This window comes from Anopheles stephensi, chromosome 2 (assembly GCF_013141755.1).
Source record: "Anopheles stephensi strain Indian chromosome 2, UCI_ANSTEP_V1.0, whole genome shotgun sequence".
Classification (NCBI taxonomy): Eukaryota; Metazoa; Arthropoda; class Insecta; order Diptera; family Culicidae; genus Anopheles; species Anopheles stephensi.
The window spans coordinates 87885623-87898417 of record NC_050202.1 but is presented as its reverse complement, the minus strand read 5'-3'; the positions used below and the strand labels follow the sequence as shown (position 1 = coordinate 87898417).

The following is a 12795-nucleotide window of genomic DNA, read 5'->3' as shown; positions in this document are numbered from 1 at the left end:
GATGCGGGGTCGTGATTTGTGCACCGTGCACCGCAGCTTCTAGTTCCGGAACTATTATCTTTGCACGGTCGTGCGACCTTCGCCAAGGTTTACGAGCGGTCCCGATGCTGTTACTACCGCCTGTCGAAGCAATAACAGTTTATTTAGAGGTCCGTTTACCCAAACGCGTGGAAAGTTTCGACGGAAAGTTCATGACCCCAGGTAGGGGCATGTTTTCCTGCAAGCCATCGCCCTTTTTGAAACCACATCACAAACATGCACGCGTAGAATTTTTCCGAAGATTGAGCGACCCTCCGCTTCCTTCGCCGAAACTCTATCGGAGCTCATCTTGATGAGATCTTCATTCTGGACACGCGAACTCTCCTGCTGCTCGGCCTGTTTTAATTGCCGGCCGATGGTCAAGGGAATGCGCGGTAGCTGTAATTAGCGGGGGCCAGGAAACCTGCACCCGGGGGATCAGCAGCTATTTCATTCGTAACCGTCTAAGCAAACGGGAGATATGTCACGTGCCCAGAGCGGATCCTAAGATCACCGAGCAGATCGACCTCTTGACTTGTTCGAGCTGGTATCGCTTCGGGCCATCGGTGGGCCGTAAATTTCCGTGCCCGACCGGGAGACTACGATTCCACTATCATGCTCCGGAACATGTGACATTCACGGCGAGTGTGTCGCCCGCACGTTGACACACTCGTCGCCCGGACCTCGGCATTACTTGATGGTGATGCGGTAGTAGTAGTCGTTAGGTACCACCCTTCTCGTGCCAGTAAGATAATAAAGATCCGGCGATATGCGATCCACCACAGCCACCTACGTGACGATGGGCACCTCGGACATTACATCTTAGGGGTCATATCTTGCATTGTGATTACAGGCAGTAAGCAAAGTCGTGATTAGGATTACCTGCAGGTATCGCATTGTGAGAGAAATTACAATATTTCTTCCAGCTACCACTCGTCACCCTGGTGGGGGCAGTCGAGAACCTTCACCAGAATGCCTCGTGGGTCTCGTAGACCCTCGTAGACGATTCACGAACATTTCCGTAATTCTGTTCAGGTTCAAACACAAACATAAAAAGGTCTTCTAGAGGGATCTCGCAGGCACACGAACAATGCGCAAACACACAACTCGGAAGTTTTGTCACCTTCCAGTCGTCCGTGACGCCTTGCGGTGACAGATATCCATTGATTTCTGGTGCCCGTTGAAGTCTGGCAACCTTCTTTCCATTCTTCCTGTGAAGGAGTGCTGGGTAACACGATCGCGGTTTCATGACGCGTGGGTAAAATTCCGTAATTCACTCCAATCCTAACCAACGCCGTTTGTCTTGGTCGTCTTGATCAATTTCATTGAAGGCATGCAAATCACCGAATGTCCGCAAAAAAAAAAAAAAAAAACACGGCGCAGAATAGGAAACGTGCGCCGTAGATACCGTGCCGATCCGAGACGGTGGTAGTCAACCCTCCTCGGTATGAATAGTAACTAGTTTTTATGAGGACGTACGTGACGGTAATCACGAATAATCGACTACTACCCGACGACGACGACTACTTGCCGGAAAGGGGTGACGCGTCGTTATTCCCGGGGAGGGCTAGTAGTCGGCAAGGTGATTTAGAAGGGAATTAGATAGTTATTCCCTTGCGATGGGACTGGTTCGATTGAAGCCGGCCGCCCAAACATTAGTGGGTAGCGTTTTCCAAGAACTGATCGAGCCGGACGAACCCATCCGCCCGCCACAAGGCGCACCGGCACGCTCCGCGAAAGTGCGAACAATTTGCAATCGATCTTCAATTCAATGCGCATCGTGTTTCGACCGTACGGTCAACAGGTTCGCTTAGCCAGTAAATAGTGGATGCATCGAAAAAATGAAGATAAATTGAATAACATGCATACAGTTTCTACTCACAAACATGCAACACACACTAAGCAGAGGTTGGAGAGTACATCTTACCTTCGCACGGCGAAGGGTGTACATTTCAACGCGTGACCTACAAACGAGGCCATCGTGGAAAGTGTTCGGGGAAGCGGGACACACTTATCTATGCAGGGGTTCGCTTACAAGTAAGTGAAAAAAAAAAAAACAGAATATTAATCTCCACAGGTCGTGGCAGGTATGTGAAGTGTGGCTTGGAGCACACTTGCAGCCGCACTGTGGCACAGTCTGCAAAGGGGCATTTCATTAAATGATCACGTCCACACGGTGATGCAGGGTGTGTGTAGGCGTAAATTAATCAAAAAGCACGTACGAGGTAGGTGAGTTCTGGTTCGCTTCGGGTGGCGCAGTAGATAGGAAATGCAGAACAACGACATGTACGCAACGTACGTTCTCGTATTCATTACATTCCAAAAATGCACCTTTGACAGATTGCTCTGACCACTACACTGCAAAAATTGCATACTTTCAGCGTAAACAAGTTATCACGAAGAAGCGAATTCTCCAGAAATCAGAAACGTGTTGTAATGTGTTGTAACCGCAGCCAATTACAAACAATCATTGTTGATACTATAGCTTGATGATATGCCTGTGTCATTAACATTATACAATTATTAGGCAATCTTCTAAAAGAGCATCCTTGTAGTGATCAACAAAAGCCTTTACTCAAAACTATGAGTGAGCATAAACACGGGGATTAATACAAAAATGAGAGGAATGAATGAATCAAGAGGATTCATTGAGGATCCTGGTCACGGCACAAACAATTGACTGTAGCTGTTTCTTCATTGACTTCTAGAATGGTCAAAGCAGGTTCAATTGATTATCCGATAACCTCTGATACGAATTACAAAAAAAAACGAGACAACGAATCTAGGAGGACATACTTGTATGATGAATATTCAATGTTATACGGCAGGACGCAGCCAACAAGGATTACTTCAATTATTGTGGCTCCCTAACGTGACGAACCCTTCGAAGTTTGTTTTACTTAACAAATTCATCCTTTGCTATAATTTATTCAAAGTCCCACTTACATAGAAATTCTTGATCAGAACAGCCACGAAAACTGAAGAGAGTCTCCTGTATGATGACTTCTTTTATCATAGGAAAATGGAGTCCCGAATGGAAAAACTTTGACCTCTCGCGCAATAGCCAGCAACAAAACCCCGCTCGCGGGTACCGTGTAAACCGTAAACCGTGTAAGTGGCAGCAACATTGATCGCAGCCCAAAGTTCATTGACAGCCAGCTACACAAAAATGCACACCACACTCTTCTAGCGCCCGGCACAACCCCGAGCCACGAGAGATGACGCTCTCATGAATGAATTGGCCCTCTTCTTCGCTGCCAGCAGGCTGACTGCTACACACATCCGCGCGGACCACGACGCGAAGAATGTGAGTATTTGAACCCGCCAAATAGCGACAGGTCAAACTTTCACTTTTTGCCATTGTGCACTAGGCGGCCCTTCGCGCGAAACAAAGATGGCTGCTGGCGCGGGAAGCGGGTTTGAATGTGTGTGCATAACGCTGAGTAGTATGGACCCCAAATCATGGCCCAATGGTCCCGGCTGAAAAGGGCGAAGTAAAACCAGGTCCCGGAGAGCACCCTTGGTGACGGTGGTATTTCTTGCCCTCTGTTTTGTTTCACTTTTCGTACTGTGCTTTTTTCCCTAATGCTTCTGGTCAATTTTTACTATCTTTGGCTTTAGCTTCTCCGAGACTCCGAGAGGAGAAGGTTTCAAATATGCATGGCTAATGGATGCGTTATCTTACTTTCTTTACTTTTAACGATGTGTTTTAGTTGTAAAACTATCATTTGTTGCTGTAAAATAATTACTATAATAAGTACTTCAAAAAACAAACACTGTTTGCTCTCTCTCTCTCTCTCTCTCTCATTGAATCTGCACCGGACAATTGTCACGCTACCAACGTTCACCGTTTGGCGTTCGTGTTCCACTTTCAGCATCGTTTGAATCGACCGACCGACCGGTTTGGTGGACGGTTGGGAAACATAATAAAACCACATGGACGGAACCCCAGAACATGCATGTGGACCAACGTTCCAACCCCCATTCAGCTGTATGTTTTCGACTACCGATCGATCGGTAGATATCGGAGCGAGATTGTTGGACGGTAAAAAGCCTCAAAACACCGGCGAATGGTGGCCACACAGCGCCACGCTGCCATAGAACATTCTTCGGCCCGTGGGAAACTATCGAAAATATTAGCCCAAAACGTAAGGGCCCGAGGGCTGACGGTCTGCTCCCATGCTGCTGCAGACATGCCATTGCTGCGTTAACTCGCTTCCCGACCGGTGAGGACTTGCTAGTGCGTCAAGATGAAGGGATGATGGTGTCGGGCCGCTTTTACCATCCAAATTGCTCCGGATTAAGTGTGATGTTTGCATTAACCTTTAGGTGCCATAGTTTGCTTGAAAATATCGCGCGCGAAATTATTCTGATAGCATCATTTCGCTGACAATGTTCCCATGGATCCTGGTCACGGCACCGGCGCTCGCTCACTGTTACTGCACGTTGCTGTTTTGAACGCATTTTCTGAGTGGAGTAAGTTTATCGGTGAGCATAACGACACGAAAGGAAAATTGTAGAGTGCAATTAATAGTCAATTGATGAAGTAATAAATATTAAAATCGAAACTGATTGCATTGCCACAGCGAAACGCACTTGGAAACACGCGTGTGTTACTGCGAATCGAATCACAAGCGATTTATCCAACTCCTTTTCAGGGGTTTCGGACAGCTTTGGTAAGCACGGTACACCTCGAAAGCATAAGCAGAATGGTTTTAGTACATAAAAAGCAGCCAAAACGAAAATGAAACCCATCCACATGCCAATGGTATCGACTAACCCGACCAGGAGGGTTAGTTTGCCATCGAGACCAGACTCTCGTGTGGTGAGAGAGAAAATAATTTGTTTGAAATGTTTAACGAACGATTGGGGAAGCTTTTAATGTTCGAGCGTTTATGTGCTTTTCGTTGCTCGCTCAACCCTCCTACCCCCCCCCCCCCCGCCCCTCCTTGCCTTCTTCTCACCGGATGAATGGATGGATGGATGGCTCCATCATTCGTTCATCAAAGCTCACATCCTTTACAAACAGAGCGCATTTTGCGGTTCTTTTTGGCGTGGTATCGTGCCGTCCCCGGGTCCACAATTTTCTCACATGCGAAAATGGAGAAGAGGAAAAAAACAAATGGCGGGAGAAAATTGCAAATATCCGTTTGCCACAAATGTCCGGACCATGCGGGCACGGACATTCGACGTGTGCGTGCGTGATCTTCACGCGCTCGATCGGTTCTCGCTCGGAAGAGGAAAGCGCCGGCACAGAAGTACCAGGGAAGTGAGTTTTCTTTCACCTTTCGCACCGGGTCCGGTGAAACCACCGTGAGCCGAAATCGAAACGGGTGTGAAACAATCCACCCAGCACATGCCTGTGCACTGCCCGCTATCATCTACTATCACAAAAAAGGCTTCAACTTTTCCGGGCAGGTGCGTGGATGCGATTGAAAATTGGTTCGAAAATTACGGGCACGCCCGAAAAGGTGGGAAATGAGCCAAAAAAGAAGCCGGTGGGCGGGTTTCACTTTGTGTTCAATTTTTAAAAGAGTGTTGAAAAGCTTCTTCCTCCGGCTGCCATCGTGGGTCATGTGAAAGTTAATCGAACACTTTTGATATTTCGCTACCTCGAAACTGAAATGCGCTGTAATTATTTAATTGTGAGAAGCAAAGCTTCGGTGTTTGTTTTTATTTTTTCCTCAGAAAAAGATAAAAAGCTCATGCTAATAAAATACTTGCTCAACCCTCTCTGACAGTGACGTCACGACATCAAAGCGAATTTTGAAGAGGAACAACGGAATTCATTCCCCCGAAGCTATTTCGGCGCTCATTCAAACGATGGGGCTTCCTTTCTTATGGAAATTTTACATTTCCACGTAGAACACACACAGTAAACTTCTAGGAAAAACTGGATAGTCAATGGATGAAATGGGGAAAACCACAACCGGGCCGAGCCGCAATATGTCTGTTGGTGGTGAAATCAGCTTCTCTTTTGATGCCGGTTCGTTACCAAGCCCAATACATTCCAAGCTGTGGTGTTATTGTCTGTTAAGCCCAAATTTGGCGAAATCTACACAGGTGCTTTTTTTACTTATTTCATGTTGTCTCACATTCGCTTCTTTCGCACGTGAGCCACCACCAGCCACGCTAGGAGCGGAACTGGCGGGAGTTTTCATCAATTTTCACTATCAATGAAGTTTCATCGCGAGCGTGTTGACGCGCGTATGGGTGGTTTGGTTTGCCGCGAAAAACAATCAAATGGAAATAAAAACAAAACTGATGTGATGAAAACCCAACGAAGGTGGAAACTCCCGGGAATGCGGAAAAAAAAGGAAAATAAATACACAAAACAAGAGCGATGAAAGTGATTGAAAAGCGACCCGATAAAAAATATACGTACACTGTATCATTCAATCAGTGACAATCGGCCCAAAAACTGGAACACAAAATGGAGAAAAATCATTTCCTGCACACCGGTGAGGACCGATTGGGAATTGCTTTCGATTTTTGCCGAGCCCGACTTTTCCCACCGGGCACATTGCCTCGTCCAAAGTGTGTTGAGGCAAAGAGTCATGAAGAAAACGTAAATTTATCGGCTAAGTACACACCAAGATCAGGTGCATCCGAGAAGGGACGTCAATCAACCGTGACCCGATCTCCGATGCGCAAACTGGACAAAAAGCATCTGATCCTTCGCTAGCATACCTGACGCAATTCGATCGGCAATCGTTCACTGAACTAGAAACCTGTACCGGTGCAGTGGAACGGAACAGACCGGAAGCATTAAAATTCGCAGCTCGTGAGGGCAGTGATACAGTGTACGTTGGGTCGTGGTAGTTGAAGCACGAGCCTGTAGAGGGCCATGAACGGAGCGATGCTTCGTGAAGAAGTTGGCCATTGGGGTTATGTTTGTATTGATGTGTGAAGTACACATCAACCGGTTGGAGAGGATTTATTATAGGAAAACACATTGATCTGAAGGTCTGTTTGTGACCACAACATGTAGTTTGTTGAGAGAGTTTACATTTAAGCTTGGAGGTTTTTTGCAATAGATGGCGCCACTTCCCCATAGTATCAGAGAACGAAGTATACGCTAATAGATGCCAAGTCTTGTAATTTATATTCCTCATACTTCTTTAATTCTGGAATCATGGACAATTTCACACTCCTTTTCAATATTACTCAAAATAGTATCATTCTCATAAGTAATCAGCTCCTCAGTAATAGGCCGACATTTTGCACCACAATACACGCTGCTAGAAGAACGATTGTTACCGGGTTCGAAACCGGTTATCATCGTTGACAAGACCATTCCGGTGTGTGCGCCCGTTCGATAGAAACGCTCGCCACTCATACAAAATATCTGCCTCGTGTTCGTCCTCGTGGTTTCCTGATTTTGCACCATTTCCGACATTTGCAATGACAATTGCGCCCGGAGTTTTGTGTATCCATCCAACCCGCTCGGAGCTCGTGGGCAGGCAACGAGATGCCATCCGAGCGGGCAACATCCGAAAAACAATGTCATCAATGTCACCGGAGACACTGCCAGGCAAACCGGGATCGGAATGACAGCTAAGCTCCCTCGAAGTTGCTGTTGTACGCGACACACACGGCACGGCTGTCAGTCAACGTACGTGCCTCGATGTGTGCGCCAGATTCGCAGGCACGTACCCACCCAAGAATAGCGCCGTTTGCAAACTTTGTCGATGAACCTTGAGTAAGGTTAGCCTCCCGCCAGTCTGGTCCAGTTCGCGCTACAGCGTAGGAACTAATGGTGCCAAACGTTGCGCAACGAACACACATACATCCTTGGACGAGGCGAGTGCCCAGTACCCGTGACACGGTCATTGCGTCGGACGTTCGTTCGCCGGATGCAGAATTCCTGCTTCATCTGTCAAGATTCCAGCATGTGCAATCGAACTGCCATTCACGATCCATTACATCGTCCTTGACCATTGCATGAAACTTCCTAATGAATATTTAAAATTCCACCGTACGAGCTTCTTAGGAGCACGAGTGTCGGCGAGTAGTCTGTTGCAAAGTCGGGAATGTCATTTTTGAATTTGCATAATTAACTTCCCGTTCGATCGATTTTAAGCAACTCAGCGAACCCAACGAGCAGTGCATTTGGTCATTCAATGCACACACACACACACACACGGGTCAAGGGCTTTAGGACACAAGAACTTTGTTACAAGGTCGCCTTCTCAGGAGAATAGTTTAAAATCTTGGCGATCCTTACACACGCGGTTATCGACACGGATCTCTCGTTCGGAGCGTTCTTGATCGTTGGAAAAATATTCTCGATAATGATATTCTAGCCAAGCTCATTAAACAGGAACCCGTTTTGGGGAGAATTTAAATTTGGTGCTTCCCAAAAAACCCCACCGGCGTCGCGAAACAGAGCGAATACATTAACCATAAATCCCGGGTGGGAGGAAGTGTCATTACGTTTTATCATCCCCGTTGCGATCTTGACTTGTTAAGGCTATATTTTACACCGAAAAAATAAAATCCCCATTTAAACACCAGACCAGACAGGATGGACGCACGAAGCATGGGATGGTGGAGGAACACAGGCGGGATTAATGTATTCGCTCCCTACCGTCCGTCGACTTTGGATCGGATCGTCTTCGTTCTTTCGTCCTCAATCGGTCACATGACGTCAAGATCGGTGAGTTTTTATCCACAGTTTTTACTACCTCCGACAGTTAAAAGGAATGTTATCTGATGAGGTTGATTTTGGCCGAAAAAGTGGACAGGTTTTTGGCGCGGAGAAGGTTCATCCAAGTTCGCCGAAGTCGAATTGCGCCGCAACTTGCAGAGGGACTTCGGGTACGAATGAAGAGCTTTCGGTTCTTTCGGCGGAAGAAATGTAAGAGGAAGGCATGCCACTAACAGATGACGGCTGTCAAAGGCTCGCTTGGGTCGCAAATGTTTGGCCACCGTTTTGATTGATCACTTTGCGGGGGATGATAAATGTGTCCCCCTTGCGGCAGTCCTCTCATGCCTCTTAATGGTTTGTTTTTGGCCAAAAACAAAACAGCAATATGCTTGATCGACATTGAAGCGTACTGTAAACAGATGTGTGCGATGTTGGCTGAATTTTAAATCTGGCAATCGAACTGCCTGCTGCACATTTGATGATCGGCAGGCAAACTGGCGTACCTGCCTACGAATAATTTGAATACTGCTGTTTTCGACCACGTACACTTCGATTGAGGTGGTTCATGTTGCACCGTACAAAATGGACGTGCGTTGGCGCCGGTAAACATTTCCAGTGGGAGTCAAAAACAAGATCGCTGTTTGGGTGTTTGTAAAACATGGCGCAAAGTGTCTAGGGCGTTTAGCGAACCACCAACATGCACACGACCGGCCGGCCGGCTGCAGAGGAAACGCAAATGTTCGATAATTGCCTGTAGGAAGTGTAATTACCATCGGCAACCACACTTAATGACATGCGCGATTCGAAAACGTTGTGTCTTCCTTTCCAGGGCGAGATCTTTTGCAGCACATGTTACGGATCCATTATCATCCACCCGAGCAGCCTTACAAATGGTTCATTCTCTGGTAGATACCGAGCCCAGGGAGAGTGTTCCAGTTTGGAAGGAACGGCAGGAAATTCAAACCACCGATGATCGAATGTGAAAAAAAAAACGAAAGTTTTGGGCTGCAGCAAGTGCTGGGACGTGATAATTGTTGCGCTGCTGCTGCTGGCTACGGAAGCTCATCTGTTAGGATCGCTTTTGTACAGCTTCACAAATTGCCCCGAATAATGCGTTATCTGTGCATCAAAAAGCAACATAAACATCTTCATGTTCCCAGCATTCACTAATGAATCTTTCTTCGAACGGAAACAACCGCTAAGGTTAGGCATGTCGATTCGACAGAACATCTCAACACCTTAGGTATTCCGTCTTTGTAAGTTGCAAGTTGTAGCTGCCGGTTGAAATTTGCATAAAAGGATGCAATCTCCAACCGTCACGCATGCCAAGCGATCATTGTCTTCGCCTGAGACGATTTCGCATATCAATTTCTTGAGTTGCTCCGGGAAGTAACCCGTCGGCTTGCTAAACACGTTCGACATGCAACCAGTTTGCGTGATGGACATTCTCCCGAAAGCACGGATCGAGTTATTGCTCTCGTTGCAACTATCAAGCTGCCATCTTGATGTCCAGAGAACGGCTTCAGAATCTGACAGAAGCGATCGATACTTAGTGATGCCTCTTAGACACGTTCGTAACTTCCCAAGAACTACCACGACCAGAGTGCATCCAGTGACTCAACATTCTCTGATCGTATACAGTCATGTCTAGGTCTTTGTCTAGGTGATTTCTTCCTTCGAGTCAGTGTGTAGGTGTCGTACGGGTAGCTACCACGACGACCACGCATTCCAGGGCGATATCTAACACACAGCAGTAGATCACATCGCATCATGATCGATCAGTACCACAATCCGACGTGAAACGTGGAGCGCCACTCCACCTTCTCGCAAAGATTCAGAGCAATCGCTTACAATTACTCGATATGACCTTTCGGGATACGAAAGCCCCAACGAACTAGCCCTCCTCTAAACTGATCCTATCCAAGAGTTCACATGCGAGAGAGCAGACTAAAAAAAAACCAACATCACACCACTGACTGCAAATTGTTGAAATATTTTCTCACGGGGTTTAACAACTACGGCGACTGCCATTTTTATTCCTGTTGTGCAGTTTTTGCTACCCATGCTCCATTATGCTACCCTACAATGCCGTTTTGCTCTACTGCCGGCAACACACAGTCGATCGATCGATTAAAGGAGTACGTACGCTATGTTCACCAGACAAGCGAGTGAATAACCCATAAAGAATGATCGCTACTGGAGGATTGGTGTGCCGAGGAGAGCTCTAGCCGGCGACATTGCCACCCTGAGGAGGCCTCCCCCCCCCCCCCCCCCCCCCCCCCAGCCAGACTTTGTGCTGGGTCGGACGCGTTAGTGAATGGTGCCTTCAGAATGGTGCTGCATGGAAGAATCGAAGGTGTTGTCATGTTGTGGCAGGTTTTACTTTCAAACTTCTTCTGCCAGTTCACCACAGCAGGTTTTGTGTATCGGCTCATGATCTGCTTGGACGTGAGTTGGAGATTGCGCACCAAACACGCTTGGCCGATAAGTGGCCGGTGTTTTGGGTAGATAATTACTTGCAACAACTTCTTCGCCCTGTCTGGACTCTGGATGTTGGAGGTATGAATGCTCCGTCTACCGGCTTCTGCAGGCGTAGAAAACGACCAAGGCCGAAGTGTGTGGTTTAAGTGTCAAAAGCTAAAACTCCTAAGCCGAAGCCACCAAAAATCTGCAAATCCATATTTGTCGTGACCGTCCTTGAAAGACGCTCCATTTCCAAAATAAACCAGTTTCAACCTTCGTGCTGTCATGTTTCTTATTTTTCATCCCCCGTCGGGTGTGCGTGTGTGTGTGTGTCCGAGGGTACTATTATAGTCCGCTTTTGGGGTGATTGTTGTGTGGCCGAAAAAATAATATATACTACAGAAAACCTGTTCTTGGGAAGGAATTTTGTAAGCAGTAACAAAAAGCTAACAGATCGTTTGAAAGTCTTCACCGGCACATTACGGTGAAGATAGACTAAAGTTCAAGGTTTAGTGCGACATCGGACGTGTCAGTAATTTGGGGGAGAGTTTGTTTGGCGCTGCATTATTCGCACTATTACACAGCAGCTGACGAGCACGTTCCGCCTAAGATGCGCTGCTAGATTGAGGTTAGATAGAGTGCGCGAGAGCTTATCTAACTTACTAATTGTATGCATAATTAATTAGCCACGCATTATTACGATCGCAATTCTGGTCCATCTGGCGGTGAAGGTTTTACAACAATTAAGAAAAAAAGCACCAATTAATCAATTTTGTGGACAGATCATCGGAGTTTGGTTTTTGTGTGATCATCAGTTGACGTAAGACAGAGGAATCTGTGGTATGCTAGTGTAAACATTGAGGCACACACCCATTACGATTGATGGCACTCGGAATCGCAAGTTCCGACGTAAGTTGGTAAATATCGCTTCTAGCCGCATCATCAAACTTTTCTAACATTTCATACCTACTAAATATTCCGTTTTAAGCAACGTTAACGGAAGACTATAAATCAAAGGTATTGCCTGCCCAAAAACCTTACCTTGGACGGCCTTTACGATCACTCATCATCTTTCACATTGGCCATGAACTTAACATTTTAGAGGACCTAAGCTAATATCACCAAACTAACTAGCAATCGTAGAATGTCCTAATGTTTTTTGATGCAATTCTACACGCACAACAACCGAGTATCCTAAGTCTCGTCTTTAAACATTTCTAACATGCAAGAGACTTCATTCCACTTGAACGATTCCACTACTTGCTCGGATCTCTACTCCATTTGCCATGAATTAGCTACTATTATCGTGCGTTCATCTCGATCGCTTGTCCTCTTGTGACAGCAGTTTTATGCTTGATGTGACACTTCCAACCAAACCCGAGGTTTGGAAGATCGCTTCTTCGACGGAGGCACAAAGTCTTGGAGCTTGCCATAGTCTTACGTCAGGGTTCGTCACATTGACTGCACCCGCGGTGTCGTTCGGTGTTTGGTGGATTTGAAGGAAGGTTAATCGCGTGTAACATCGTCACGCAGCACTGAGCCACACAGTGCCATAATGGCCGCCCGTGCCGGGGTTGGAAGGTTTACGCTATTATTGTACATCCAAAACCGTCGGTATCGTACCGTAACCTGCACAGTCCGCAGCATCGTTTCCAATCGTTCTC

The 12795-nt window shown here is 46.7% G+C and overlaps 1 protein-coding gene across 3 annotated transcripts in view; it reads right to left on the bottom strand.

Moving 5' to 3' along the window:
* LOC118505041 overlaps nt 1–12795 on the bottom strand; it is a 58954-nt gene that overhangs the window by 32078 nt on the left and 14081 nt on the right. The gene's annotated exons all lie outside the window — the stretch shown is intronic.